Source organism: Crotalus tigris, unplaced genomic scaffold (genome assembly GCF_016545835.1).
Source record: "Crotalus tigris isolate CLP2741 ecotype Arizona unplaced genomic scaffold, ASM1654583v1 scf7180000018825.4774228, whole genome shotgun sequence".
NCBI lineage: Eukaryota > Metazoa > Chordata > Lepidosauria > Squamata > Viperidae > Crotalus > Crotalus tigris.
This window is the reverse complement of record NW_024097215.1, coordinates 3,340,134-3,351,833: the sequence shown is the minus strand read 5'-3', so window position 1 is coordinate 3,351,833 and position 11,700 is coordinate 3,340,134.

Here is an 11,700-nt window from a genome sequence, read left to right as displayed (position 1 = left end):
TGCCTGGCATAATTCTAGCCATGGCGATGGTTCTTAGAACCAGAAAGGAAACCTCTCAGTGGCCCTATTTAATGCTAGGTGTGGCCGTTGATCTCTCATAGATTTTATAGTTTTCTGCCTGGTGTAAATTTAGCCATGGCCATGGTTATTAGAACCAGAAAGGAAAACTCAACACCTTTTTTTAATGCTAGGCATGGCTGTTGATCTATCATAGATTTTATACCTTTCTTGCCTGGCATAAATTAAGCCCTGGTGACAGTTCTTAGAACCAGAAAGAAAGTTTCAATGGACCTTTTTAATTCTAAGTGGGGCCATTGATTGATAATAGATATTATACCTTTCTTGCCAGGCATAATTCTAGCCATGGCGATGGTTCTTAGAACCAGAAAGGAAACCTCAACGGCCCTTTTTAATGCTAGGCATGGCTGTTGATCTATAAACGATTTTATAGCTTTAGAGTCTCTGAGATTGAGGGGAGGAATATTTGCACGCCTGTTGCCAAATGTTCCTCAGAAGAGACATGGCGGAGCAAGAAACAAAGGCAAAGAAAGAAAAAAGAAGAACCAAGACAGCAAGAAAATGTCTGCAGCTCAAGCCCTATGAGCCTTTGGCTGCGATGACGCCTCCTATGCTGTGAGGTAAGTTGAGTCTTGTATCCTTCAAAGCTTTTGGATATGGAAGGAGGTGGTCCATGGTCTCCCTTTAATTGATGGTCCATTCTTCCTAGGGAATAGGAGTAGTAACCACCCCAAAGTTTTTTTTTTTGTATTGTGCGTCTTCCTTAGTGTAAAGCTCACTGAAGCTGAAGTAATGTGGATGATTTTTTTTTATCTCCAAGGCATGTACTACAGCAATCTTAGAAGACAGAAACTCCCTGTTGATGTAAAAGTAAAGAAAAAGGATGGAAGACAAGAAATGAAATATGATTCTCATAGATAAATAGATTTTATTCTTTCTTGTCCTGGCATAAATTAATCCCGTGCAACGGTTTTTAGAACCAGAAAGGAACCTCACCCGCCTTTTTTAATGCTAGGCATGGCTGTTGACCTATCATAGATTTTATAGTTGTCTGCCTGGCGTAATTTTAGCCATGGCTATGGTTCTTAGAACCAGAAAGAAAACCTCAACCGCCCATTTAAATGACCAGTGTGGCCGGTGATTAATTATAGATTTTATAGATTTCTGCCTGGCATAATTCTAGCCATGGCGATGGTTCTTAGAACCAGAAAGAAAACATCAACGGCCCTATTTAATGCTAGGCCTGGCCGTTGATCTCTCATAGATTTTATAGTTTTCTGCCTGGTGTAATTGAGCCATGGCCATGGTTTCTTAGGACCGAAAGGAAAATCAACAGCCTTTTTTTAATGTAGGCATGGCTGTTGACTCTATCATAGATTTTTATAACTTTCTTGCCTGGCAATTTAAGCCTCTGGTGACAGTTCTTAGAACCAGAAGGGAAACCTCTCAGTGGACCTTTTTAATTCTAAGTGGGGCCATTGATGGATAATAGATTTTATACCTTTCTTGCCTGGTATAATTCTAGCCATGGTGATGGTTCTTACAACCAGAAAGAAAGCCTCAATGGCCCTTTTTAATGCTAGGTGTGGCCGTTGATCTAGAAAAGATTTTATAGCTTTAGAGTCCCTGAGATTGAGGGGAGGAACATTTGCACGCCTGTTGCCGAATGTTCCTCGGAAGAGACACGGCGGAGGAAGAAACAAAGGTGAAGAAAGAAAAAAGAAGAACCAAGACAGCAAGAAAATGTCTGCAGCTCAAGCCCTATTAGCCTTTGGCTGCGATGACGCCTCCTATGCTGTGAGGTAAGTTGAGTCTTGTATCCTTCAAAGCTTTTGGATATGGAGGAGGTGGTCCATGGTCTCCCTCTAATTGATGGTCCATTCTTCCTAGGGAAGTAGGAGTAGTAACCACAGTGTATTGTGCATTCTTAGGTGTAAAAGCTCAATGACAGCTGAAGTAATATGGATTATTTTTTTTTATCTCAAAGGCATGTACTACAGCATCTTAGAAGACAGAAGACTCTGTTGATGGTAAAAGTACAAGAAAAAGGAATGGAAAGCAAGAATGAATATGATCTCATAGATAATAGATTTTATATCTTTCTTGCCTGGCATAAATTAAGCCCTGGCAACGGTTTTTAGAACCAGAAAGGAAACCTCAACCGCCTTTTTTAATGCTAGGCATGGCTGTTGACCTATCATAGATTTTATAGTTTTCTGCCTGGCGTAATTTTAGCCATGGCTATGGTTCTTAGAACCAGAAAGAAAACCTCAACGGCCCATTTAAATGACCAGTGTGGCCGGTGATTAATTATAGATTTTATAGATTTCTGCCTGGCATAATTCTAGCCATGGCGATGGTTCTTAGAACCAGAAAGGAAACCTCTCAGTGGCCCTATTTAATGCTAGGTGTGGCCGTTGATCTCTCATAGATTTTATAGTTTTCTGCCTGGTGTAAATTTAGCCATGGCCATGGTTCTTAGAACCAGAAAGGAAAACTCAACACCTTTTTTTAATGCTAGGCATGGCTGTTGATCTATCATAGATTTTATACCTTTCTTGCCTGGCATAAATTAAGCCCTGGTGACAGTTCTTAGAACCAGAAAGAAAGTTTCAATGGACCTTTTTAATTCTAAGTGGGGCCATTGATTGATAATAGATATTATACCTTTCTTGCCAGGCATAATTCTAGCCATGGCGATGGTTCTTAGAACCAGAAAGGAAACCTCAACGGCCCTTTTTAATGCTAGGCATGGCTGTTGATCTATAAACGATTTTATAGCTTTAGAGTCTCTGAGATTGAGGGGAGGAACATTTGCACGCCTGTTGCCAAATGTTCCTCAGAAGAGACATGGCGGAGCAAGAAACAAAGGCAAAGAAAGAAAAAAGAAGAACCAAGACAGCAAGAAAATGTCTGCAGCTCAAGCCCTATTAGCCTTTGGCTGCGATGACGCCTCCTATGCTGTGAGGTAAGTTGAGTCTTGTATCCTTCAAAGCTTTTGGATATGGAAGGAGGTGGTCCATGGTCTCCCTCTAATTGATGGTCCATTCTTCCTAGGGAAGTAGGAGTAGTAACCACAGTGTATTGTGCATTCTTAGGTGTAAAAGCTCAATGACAGCTGAAGTAATATGGATTATTTTTTTTTATCTCAAAGGCATGTACTACAGCATCTTAGAAGACAGAAGACTCTGTTGATGGTAAAAGTACAAGAAAAAGGAATGGAAAGCAAGAATGAATATGATCTCATAGATAATAGATTTTATATCTTTCTTGCCTGGCATAAATTAAGCCCTGGCAACGGTTTTTAGAACCAGAAAGGAAACCTCAACCGCCTTTTTTAATGCTAGGCATGGCTGTTGACCTATCATAGATTTTATAGTTTTCTGCCTGGCGTAATTTTAGCCATGGCTATGGTTCTTAGAACCAGAAAGAAAACCTCAACGGCCCATTTAAATGACCAGTGTGGCCGGTGATTAATTATAGATTTTATAGATTTCTGCCTGGCATAATTCTAGCCATGGCGATGGTTCTTAGAACCAGAAAGGAAACCTCTCAGTGGCCCTATTTAATGCTAGGTGTGGCCGTTGATCTCTCATAGATTTTATAGTTTTCTGCCTGGTGTAAATTTAGCCATGGCCATGGTTCTTAGAACCAGAAAGGAAAACTCAACACCTTTTTTTAATGCTAGGCATGGCTGTTGATCTATCATAGATTTTATACCTTTCTTGCCTGGCATAAATTAAGCCCTGGTGACAGTTCTTAGAACCAGAAAGAAAGTTTCAATGGACCTTTTTAATTCTAAGTGGGGCCATTGATTGATAATAGATATTATACCTTTCTTGCCAGGCATAATTCTAGCCATGGCGATGGTTCTTAGAACCAGAAAGGAAACCTCAACGGCCCTTTTTAATGCTAGGCATGGCTGTTGATCTATAAACGATTTTATAGCTTTAGAGTCTCTGAGATTGAGGGGAGGAACATTTGCACGCCTGTTGCCAAATGTTCCTCAGAAGAGACATGGCGGAGCAAGAAACAAAGGCAAAGAAAGAAAAAAGAAGAACCAAGACAGCAAGAAAATGTCTGCAGCTCAAGCCCTATTAGCCTTTGGCTGCGATGACGCCTCCTATGCTGTGAGGTAAGTTGAGTCTTGTATCCTTCAAAGCTTTTGGATATGGAAGGAGGTGGTCCATGGTCTCCCTCTAATTGATGGTCCATTCTTCCTAGGGAAGTAGGAGTAGTAACCACAGTGTATTGTGCATTCTTAGGTGTAAAAGCTCAATGACAGCTGAAGTAATATGGATTATTTTTTTTTATCTCAAAGGCATGTACTACAGCATCTTAGAAGACAGAAGACTCTGTTGATGGTAAAAGTACAAGAAAAAGGAATGGAAAGCAAGAATGAATATGATCTCATAGATAATAGATTTTATATCTTTCTTGCCTGGCATAAATTAAGCCCTGGCAACGGTTTTTAGAACCAGAAAGGAAACCTCAACCGCCTTTTTTAATGCTAGGCATGGCTGTTGACCTATCATAGATTTTATAGTTTTCTGCCTGGCGTAATTTTAGCCATGGCTATGGTTCTTAGAACCAGAAAGAAAACCTCAACCGCCCATTTAAATGACCAGTGTGGCCGGTGATTAATTATAGATTTTATAGATTTCTGCCTGGCATAATTCTAGCCATGGCGATGGTTCTTAGAACCAGAAAGGAAACCTCTCAGTGGCCCTATTTAATGCTAGGTGTGGCCGTTGATCTCTCATAGATTTTATAGTTTTCTGCCTGGTGTAAATTTAGCCATGGCCATGGTTCTTAGAACCAGAAAGGAAAACTCAACACCTTTTTTTAATGCTAGGCATGGCTGTTGATCTATCATAGATTTTATACCTTTCTTGCCTGGCATAAATTAAGCCCTGGTGACAGTTCTTAGAACCAGAAAGAAAGTTTCAATGGACCTTTTTAATTCTAAGTGGGGCCATTGATTGATAATAGATATTATACCTTTCTTGCCAGGCATAATTCTAGCCATGGCGATGGTTCTTAGAACCAGAAAGGAAACCTCAACGGCCCTTTTTAATGCTAGGCATGGCTGTTGATCTATAAACGATTTTATAGCTTTAGAGTCTCTGAGATTGAGGGGAGGAACATTTGCACGCCTGTTGCCAAATGTTCCTCAGAAGAGACATGGCGGAGCAAGAAACAAAGGCAAAGAAAGAAAAAAGAAGAACCAAGACAGCAAGAAAATGTCTGCAGCTCAAGCCCTATTAGCCTTTGGCTGCGATGACGCCTCCTATGCTGTGAGGTAAGTTGAGTCTTGTATCCTTCAAAGCTTTTGGATATGGAGGGAGGTGGTCCATGGTCTCCCTCTAATTGATGGTCCATTCTTCCTAGGGAAGTAGGAGTAGTAACCACAGTGTATTGTGCATTCTTAGGTGTAAAAGCTCAATGACAGCTGAAGTAATATGGATTATTATTTTTTTATCTCAAAGGCATGTACTACAGCATCTTAGAAGACAGAAGACTCTGTTGATGGTAAAAGTACAAGAAAAAGGAATGGAAAGCAAGAATGAATATGATCTCATAGATAATAGATTTTATATCTTTCTTGCCTGGCATAAATTAAGCCCTGGCAACGGTTTTTAGAACCAGAAAGGAAACCTCAACCGCCTTTTTTAATGCTAGGCATGGCTGTTGACCTATCATAGATTTTATAGTTTTCTGCCTGGCGTAATTTTAGCCATGGCTATGGTTCTTAGAACCAGAAAGAAAACCTCAACGGCCCATTTAAATGACCAGTGTGGCCGGTGATTAATTATAGATTTTATAGATTTTTGCCTGGCATAATTCTAGCCATGGTGATGGTTCTTAGAACCAAAAAGAAAACCTCAACGGCCCTTTTTAATGCTAGGTATGGCTGTTGATCTCTCATAGATTTTATAGTTTTCTGCCTGGCGTAATTTTAGCCATGGTGATGGTTCTTAGAACTAGAAAGAAAACCTCAACGGCCCATTTAAATGACCAGTGTGGCCGGTGATTAATTATAGATTTTATAGATTTCTGCCTGCCATAATTCTAGCCATGGCGATGGTTCTTAGAACCAGAAAGGAAACCTCTCAGTGGCCCTATTTAATGCTAGGTGTGGCCGTTGATCTCTCATAGATTTTATAGTTTTCTGCCTGGTGTAAATTTAGCCATGGCCATGGTTCTTAGAACCAGAAAAAAAGCCTCAACGGCCCTTTTTAATGCTAGGTGTGGCTGTTGATCTAGAAAAGGTTTTTGAGTCTCTGAGGTTGAGGGGAGGAACATTTGCACGCCTGTTGCCAAATGTTTCTCAGAAGAGACACGGCGTGGAGGAAGAAACGAAAGCGAAGAAAGAACAAAGAAGAACCAAGACAGCAAGAAAATGTCTGCAGCTCAAGCCCTATTAGCCTTTGGCTGTGATGGCGCCTCCTACTCTGTGAGGTAAGTTGAGTCTTTTATTCTTCAAAGCTTTAGGATATGGAGGGAGGTGGTCCATGGTCTCTCTCTAATTGATGGTCCATTCTTCCTAGGGAAGTAGGAGTAGTAACCACAGTGTATTGTTCATTCACAGAGTAAACCTCCAGTGGCAGCTGAAGTAACCTTGATTATTTTTTTATCTCAAAGGCATGTACTACAGCATCTTAGAAGACAGAAGACTCACTTGTCAGCCTGTAGTGTTGATGGTGAAAATGGAAGAAGAAGGAATGGAACGCAAGAATGAATATGGTCTCCAGCAAGAATGCTACTTCACCAAGTATCTCAAAACTGACCTTTAGAACAATCGCTGAAAATGTAAATCACTTTCATGAACACATCACACTACACATTTTAATCCTATCTGTGGCCGTTGATACATAATAGAGATTCTAGTTTCCTTGCCAGTTGTATTTTTAGCCCATTCTAGGTGTGTTCCATGATGTACATAAGATTCCATACTTCTCTTGCCTCCTTACTATTAGACCTGGCAATGGTTTTTAAAACCCCAAAGAAAATGTCTAGGGCCCTTTCTGTTGGTAGGCTTGGTCACTGATTATTAAGACACTAATGAGTATTCTGGCCTGGTGTGATGTTAGCCATAGCTGTAGTTCTTAGAACTTGAGAAGGGCCCCACAAGCATTCCACATGCCAACCCATCACGTAAATAATAGCGGTGACTCATTTTTAGGGGTCTTTCAGGCCCTGAGCTTCCCCTGTGTGGCACTCACACTGAATGGATGGGGATCATTATCGGCTCCCAGACTCACTCAGTCCGTGAGAAGATACTCTGGGAGACTCACACCAGAAGTCTCTCCGGGTGGCCCTGGGTGACCCTTTCAGTCCCTGAGTGAGCAGCGAGGGTGAATCACACTGGAGGCATCAACAGCCCTCGGCTGGAAGCCTCTCCCGATCCCTGAGGCTCCCCAACTGAGTCTCAAACTGGAAGGGAATCCTTTTGGATCGCTTCTCTCACTGGCCAATGAGGATCATGATCAGTGCAGTCCGTGAAACCAGAGAGACAAAAGAGAGGCACTAATCCTGATTCCATCTGTGCCGACCCCCATCTTTAGGCCTGAACCCTTGCCCACGCGTCCTTCGCCCCCTGCCACTCGCCTCAGCCCACTTACAGCCAGCTTTCCTCCTTCGCTGCCCCTCCCCCAGCCATTCTCCATAGCCAATGGGAGGGGCAATCCCAGGGGCTGGGGGGAGGCAGCTGTGAGGCAAGATTCTTTTAAAGTGCTGGGGCTGCTCTGCAGCTTTTGGGGCCTTGCAGCTCTGCAGAATCGGAAGGAGGAAGAGTGGCAGCAGGAGTAGCAGCCACTGGTGCCACTTGGGGGGGAGGCAGTCAGGCAAGAGTATGTTGGGGGGATGAGGGAGGGAGGAAGGGGTGCCTCAAGGGGGCTTCACAAACACAGCTGACTTGCAACTGAGACGAAAGAGGAAGAGCAAGGTCGGAGCAGCTTCTGCCATTGCCAAAGGTGGGCTGGGGGGGGGGTGCACAGGCAAACAGCAAGGGCAGCGTGAAGCGCGGGTAAATGGCAAGGGCTGGGGGTAATGGGACTCCGTGCGCCGTCGTGGGAGGGAAGCGTGGGCAAATGGGAAGGGCTGGGGATGATGGGACTGCGTGCGCCGTCGTGGGAGGGAAGCGTGGGCAAATGGGAAGGGCTGGGGATGATGGGACTGCGTGCGCCGTCGTGGGAGGGAAGGGTGGGCAAATGGCAAGGGCTGGGGCTGATGGGACTGCGTGCACCGTCGTGGGAGGGAAGCGTGGGCAAATGGGAAGGGCTGGGGCTGAAGGGACTGCGTGCGCCGTCGTGGGAGGGAAGCGTGGGCAAATGGGAAGGGCTGGGGCTGATGGGACTGCGTGCGCCGTCGTGGGAGGGAAGCGTGGGCAAATGGCAAGGGCTGGGGCTGATGGGACTGCGTGCGCCGTTGTGGGAGGGAAGTGCTGGCCTTGCTGTTTGCCTGTGTGCCCCCCCCCCACCCCTGGCAATGGCAGAAGCTGCTCCGACCTTGCTCGTCCTCTTTCGTTTGAGTTGCAAGTCAAGCTGTGTTTGTGAAGCCCCCTTGAGGCACCCCTCCTTCCCTCCCTCATCCCCCCCAACATACTCTTGCCTGACTATCCCCCCCCCCAAGTGGCACCAGTGGCTGCTACTCCTGCTGCCACTCCTCCTCCTTTTGAGTCTTGATCCCTGAGTGAGCAGCCGGGGGGAATCACACGGGAGGAGCAAACAGCGCTCAACTACAAGCCTCCTCCGATGCCTGAGGATCCCCAGCAGAGTCTCAAACTGGAAGGGAATCCTTTTGGGTCGCTTTCCTCCCACCTTCATACTCTGAGAAATAATGTCAGCTGCAGCCAGATCTCTTGGCACCAAAGTAAACCTGGTGACGCACTTTAATACGACGTATTAATAACTAGTTTTTTGTTAGCGTGAGACATTATGTCCTCGAACTGGAAAATAAATCTGTGTGACCCTTTTAAATTCTAGATGTGGCCATTGAAACCCTGAGTAGATTTCTTGCCTGGCTTAATTTAGGCACGATGTTGGTTCTAAGAACCAGAAAACATCTCAATGGCCCTTTTTAATGCTGGGGGTGCCGGTCATTGATAATAGATTTTATAGTTTTCTGTCTGGCGTAAATTTATGTACAGCATAAATTCTCAGAACCAGAAAGAAAACCTCAACAGCTCTTTTTAATGTCTTGCGTGGCCAGTGATTGATAAAAGATTTCTATTTGGAATAATTTTATCCTTTGCTGTTGTTTAAAATGTGTAAGTTCTGTGTTGACTGATAAATGTTAATCATGACACACAGTATGTGGCGGTCACCTCAAGAATTTTGATTCCTTTTGTCACACACATTTGTCTTTTTGTTCCTGAAATATCTCTAAATGGGATTCAGCTGGGTAACATTCTGTTTGACGTGTATTTTTTGTAATACAATTGAGTTTTACTCCAGATTTACTGTTAAGTAGTTGTGATGCTTATGGTATCTTGTCTTTGCTTGTTTTTATGTATCCTTTCTTAAATCACCATCTCTTCACCAAGAGATAATCTGTTGTGATATTCATGTATCTGAACACTGAAGTTGTGTTTTCTTTCGATGTCAACTGTGGTTACTTTTGCACCTTACCTTTTTATCAAAAATGTCATTTTAAATTAGTGAACCACTTAACCCATCATGGTATTGTCTGGTTGCTTTTTGCAATTTTTATGATTATGTGACTTTTTATCATCCTTAAAATATTGGATGATGCTTTTATGTATTGTATCTTTAGAACTGTATTATGATTTGAATTGTACAAACTGCTGCAGCTGGGCTATGCTTGGAAGATGTGACACTTATTGTGTTAAAAAAGCAAAATATTTGAAACCACTTCCAAGGCTTCCTTGACTATATTTGTGATCCTGAGTCAGCAGCTTGAACCTGTTGGGCACCGTGTGCTCCTGCTCTTTGCCGAAGTCACTGAGGATCTTCTCTTCCGAGGATTTAAGATTTGGTGGTGTATTCAGAAATGTCCCGTTCTATCAAAATAAACTTCCAATGAAATTCTTTTTCCACTTTTCATTTTCATAAAAGCTTTCAATCTATATCTATCTGTTTGTCTGTCTGTCTGTCTATCTTCTATCCATCGATCTGTCAGTCTATCTACCTATTTATTATTTATCTATCCATCTATCCGTCGATCTGACTATCTATCCGTCTAGCCTATCTATCTATCTATCTATCTACCTATTTATTATGTATCTATCCATCAGTCCGTCGATCTGACCATCTATCTATACGTCTAGCCTATCATCCATCCATTTATCTACTATCTACCATCTATCTATCTACCTATTTATTATTTATCTATCCATCAATCCGTCGATCTGACCATCTATCTATCCGTCTAGCCTATCTATTTATCTACCTTTCTATAATCCATCCATCCATTTATCTTCTATCTATCTACTATCTATCTATCTACCTATCTATTATCTATCAATCATCTATTGTCTATCTCTTCTATCTATTATCTATCTTCTATCCATCGATCCATCTATCGTCTATCTATCTATCATCTATCTTTCTACCTATTATCTATCTCCTATACGTCTATCCATCGATCCGTGTATCTGTCTATCCATCTATCTATCCGTCTATCTATCTTATCCGTCTATCTATCCTATCTGTCTATCAATTGATCCATCTATGTCTATCCATCTATCTATCCATCTCTAGCCATCTATCTCCTATCCATCTTTCCATCTATTTATTCACCTGTCTGTCCATCTATCTGTCCATCCATAACATCAATTTTATCTAATCTAAACTATCCAGTATCCTTTTCTGCCTACCTTGGAAAAAACTGCCATGGCTTTTCTGGCCACAGGAGGGCAGCATTCCCCGTTTTCCCTTCCTCAGTGACCTATTAGAAATGAAATTTTAGCTCCTGGAACTAACTCTTATATTCCCAACAGCCCCTTTTGTGGCTGCTTTGAGCTTTCATCAAAGTAAAGAAATTAAAGAATTAAAATAAGCCACTCCAGGACTTACTTGCCAAATGTTATAGCATCAGCCACCCCCTCCCCCCTCCCCGAAATGGGCATTTATAATACACAGAAACAAACACACAGCTTGCATTCAGTAGAGAATTCCTACACTAGTTGAACTTCTTCCTGCAAGTTTACTAGCCCACTCCATAGTCAAGGTTTTTTGGGGGGGTTTCAAGGGGTTACATTTAAAAAAATCATTTTATTATTCATAAGATTAACACATAAAACGTTTATTAATGAGATGATTTTGCCAAGGACCTGAGCAAGATTTGAACTCAGCCACATAAAGCAGGAGCCCACTTGGGAGACGATGGAACGCTGGCTGAGGGATTCTGGGAGTTGAAGTCCACAAGTCATAAAAGCCAAGTTTGAAGACCCCTGTTCTATTGGTTATAACCCACGAATGCCTTGATGCGATTGCATTGAATTCAGCGGGAGATTCCACAGGCATGCGCAGTTAAGAGAGGACAAAAGGGGAGGAGCAAGACTCCGAAATGGGCGGGTATAACATAACAAAAAATGATTTTTTAAAAAACTCGAGGAGCTCCATCCGCAGTCGTTCTGGCTCCGCCCACTCGCTTAGACCCTCCCCTTCGACTTGCATTCAACAGGGAATTCCTTCCTTAGTTGAATTTCTGCCTGCA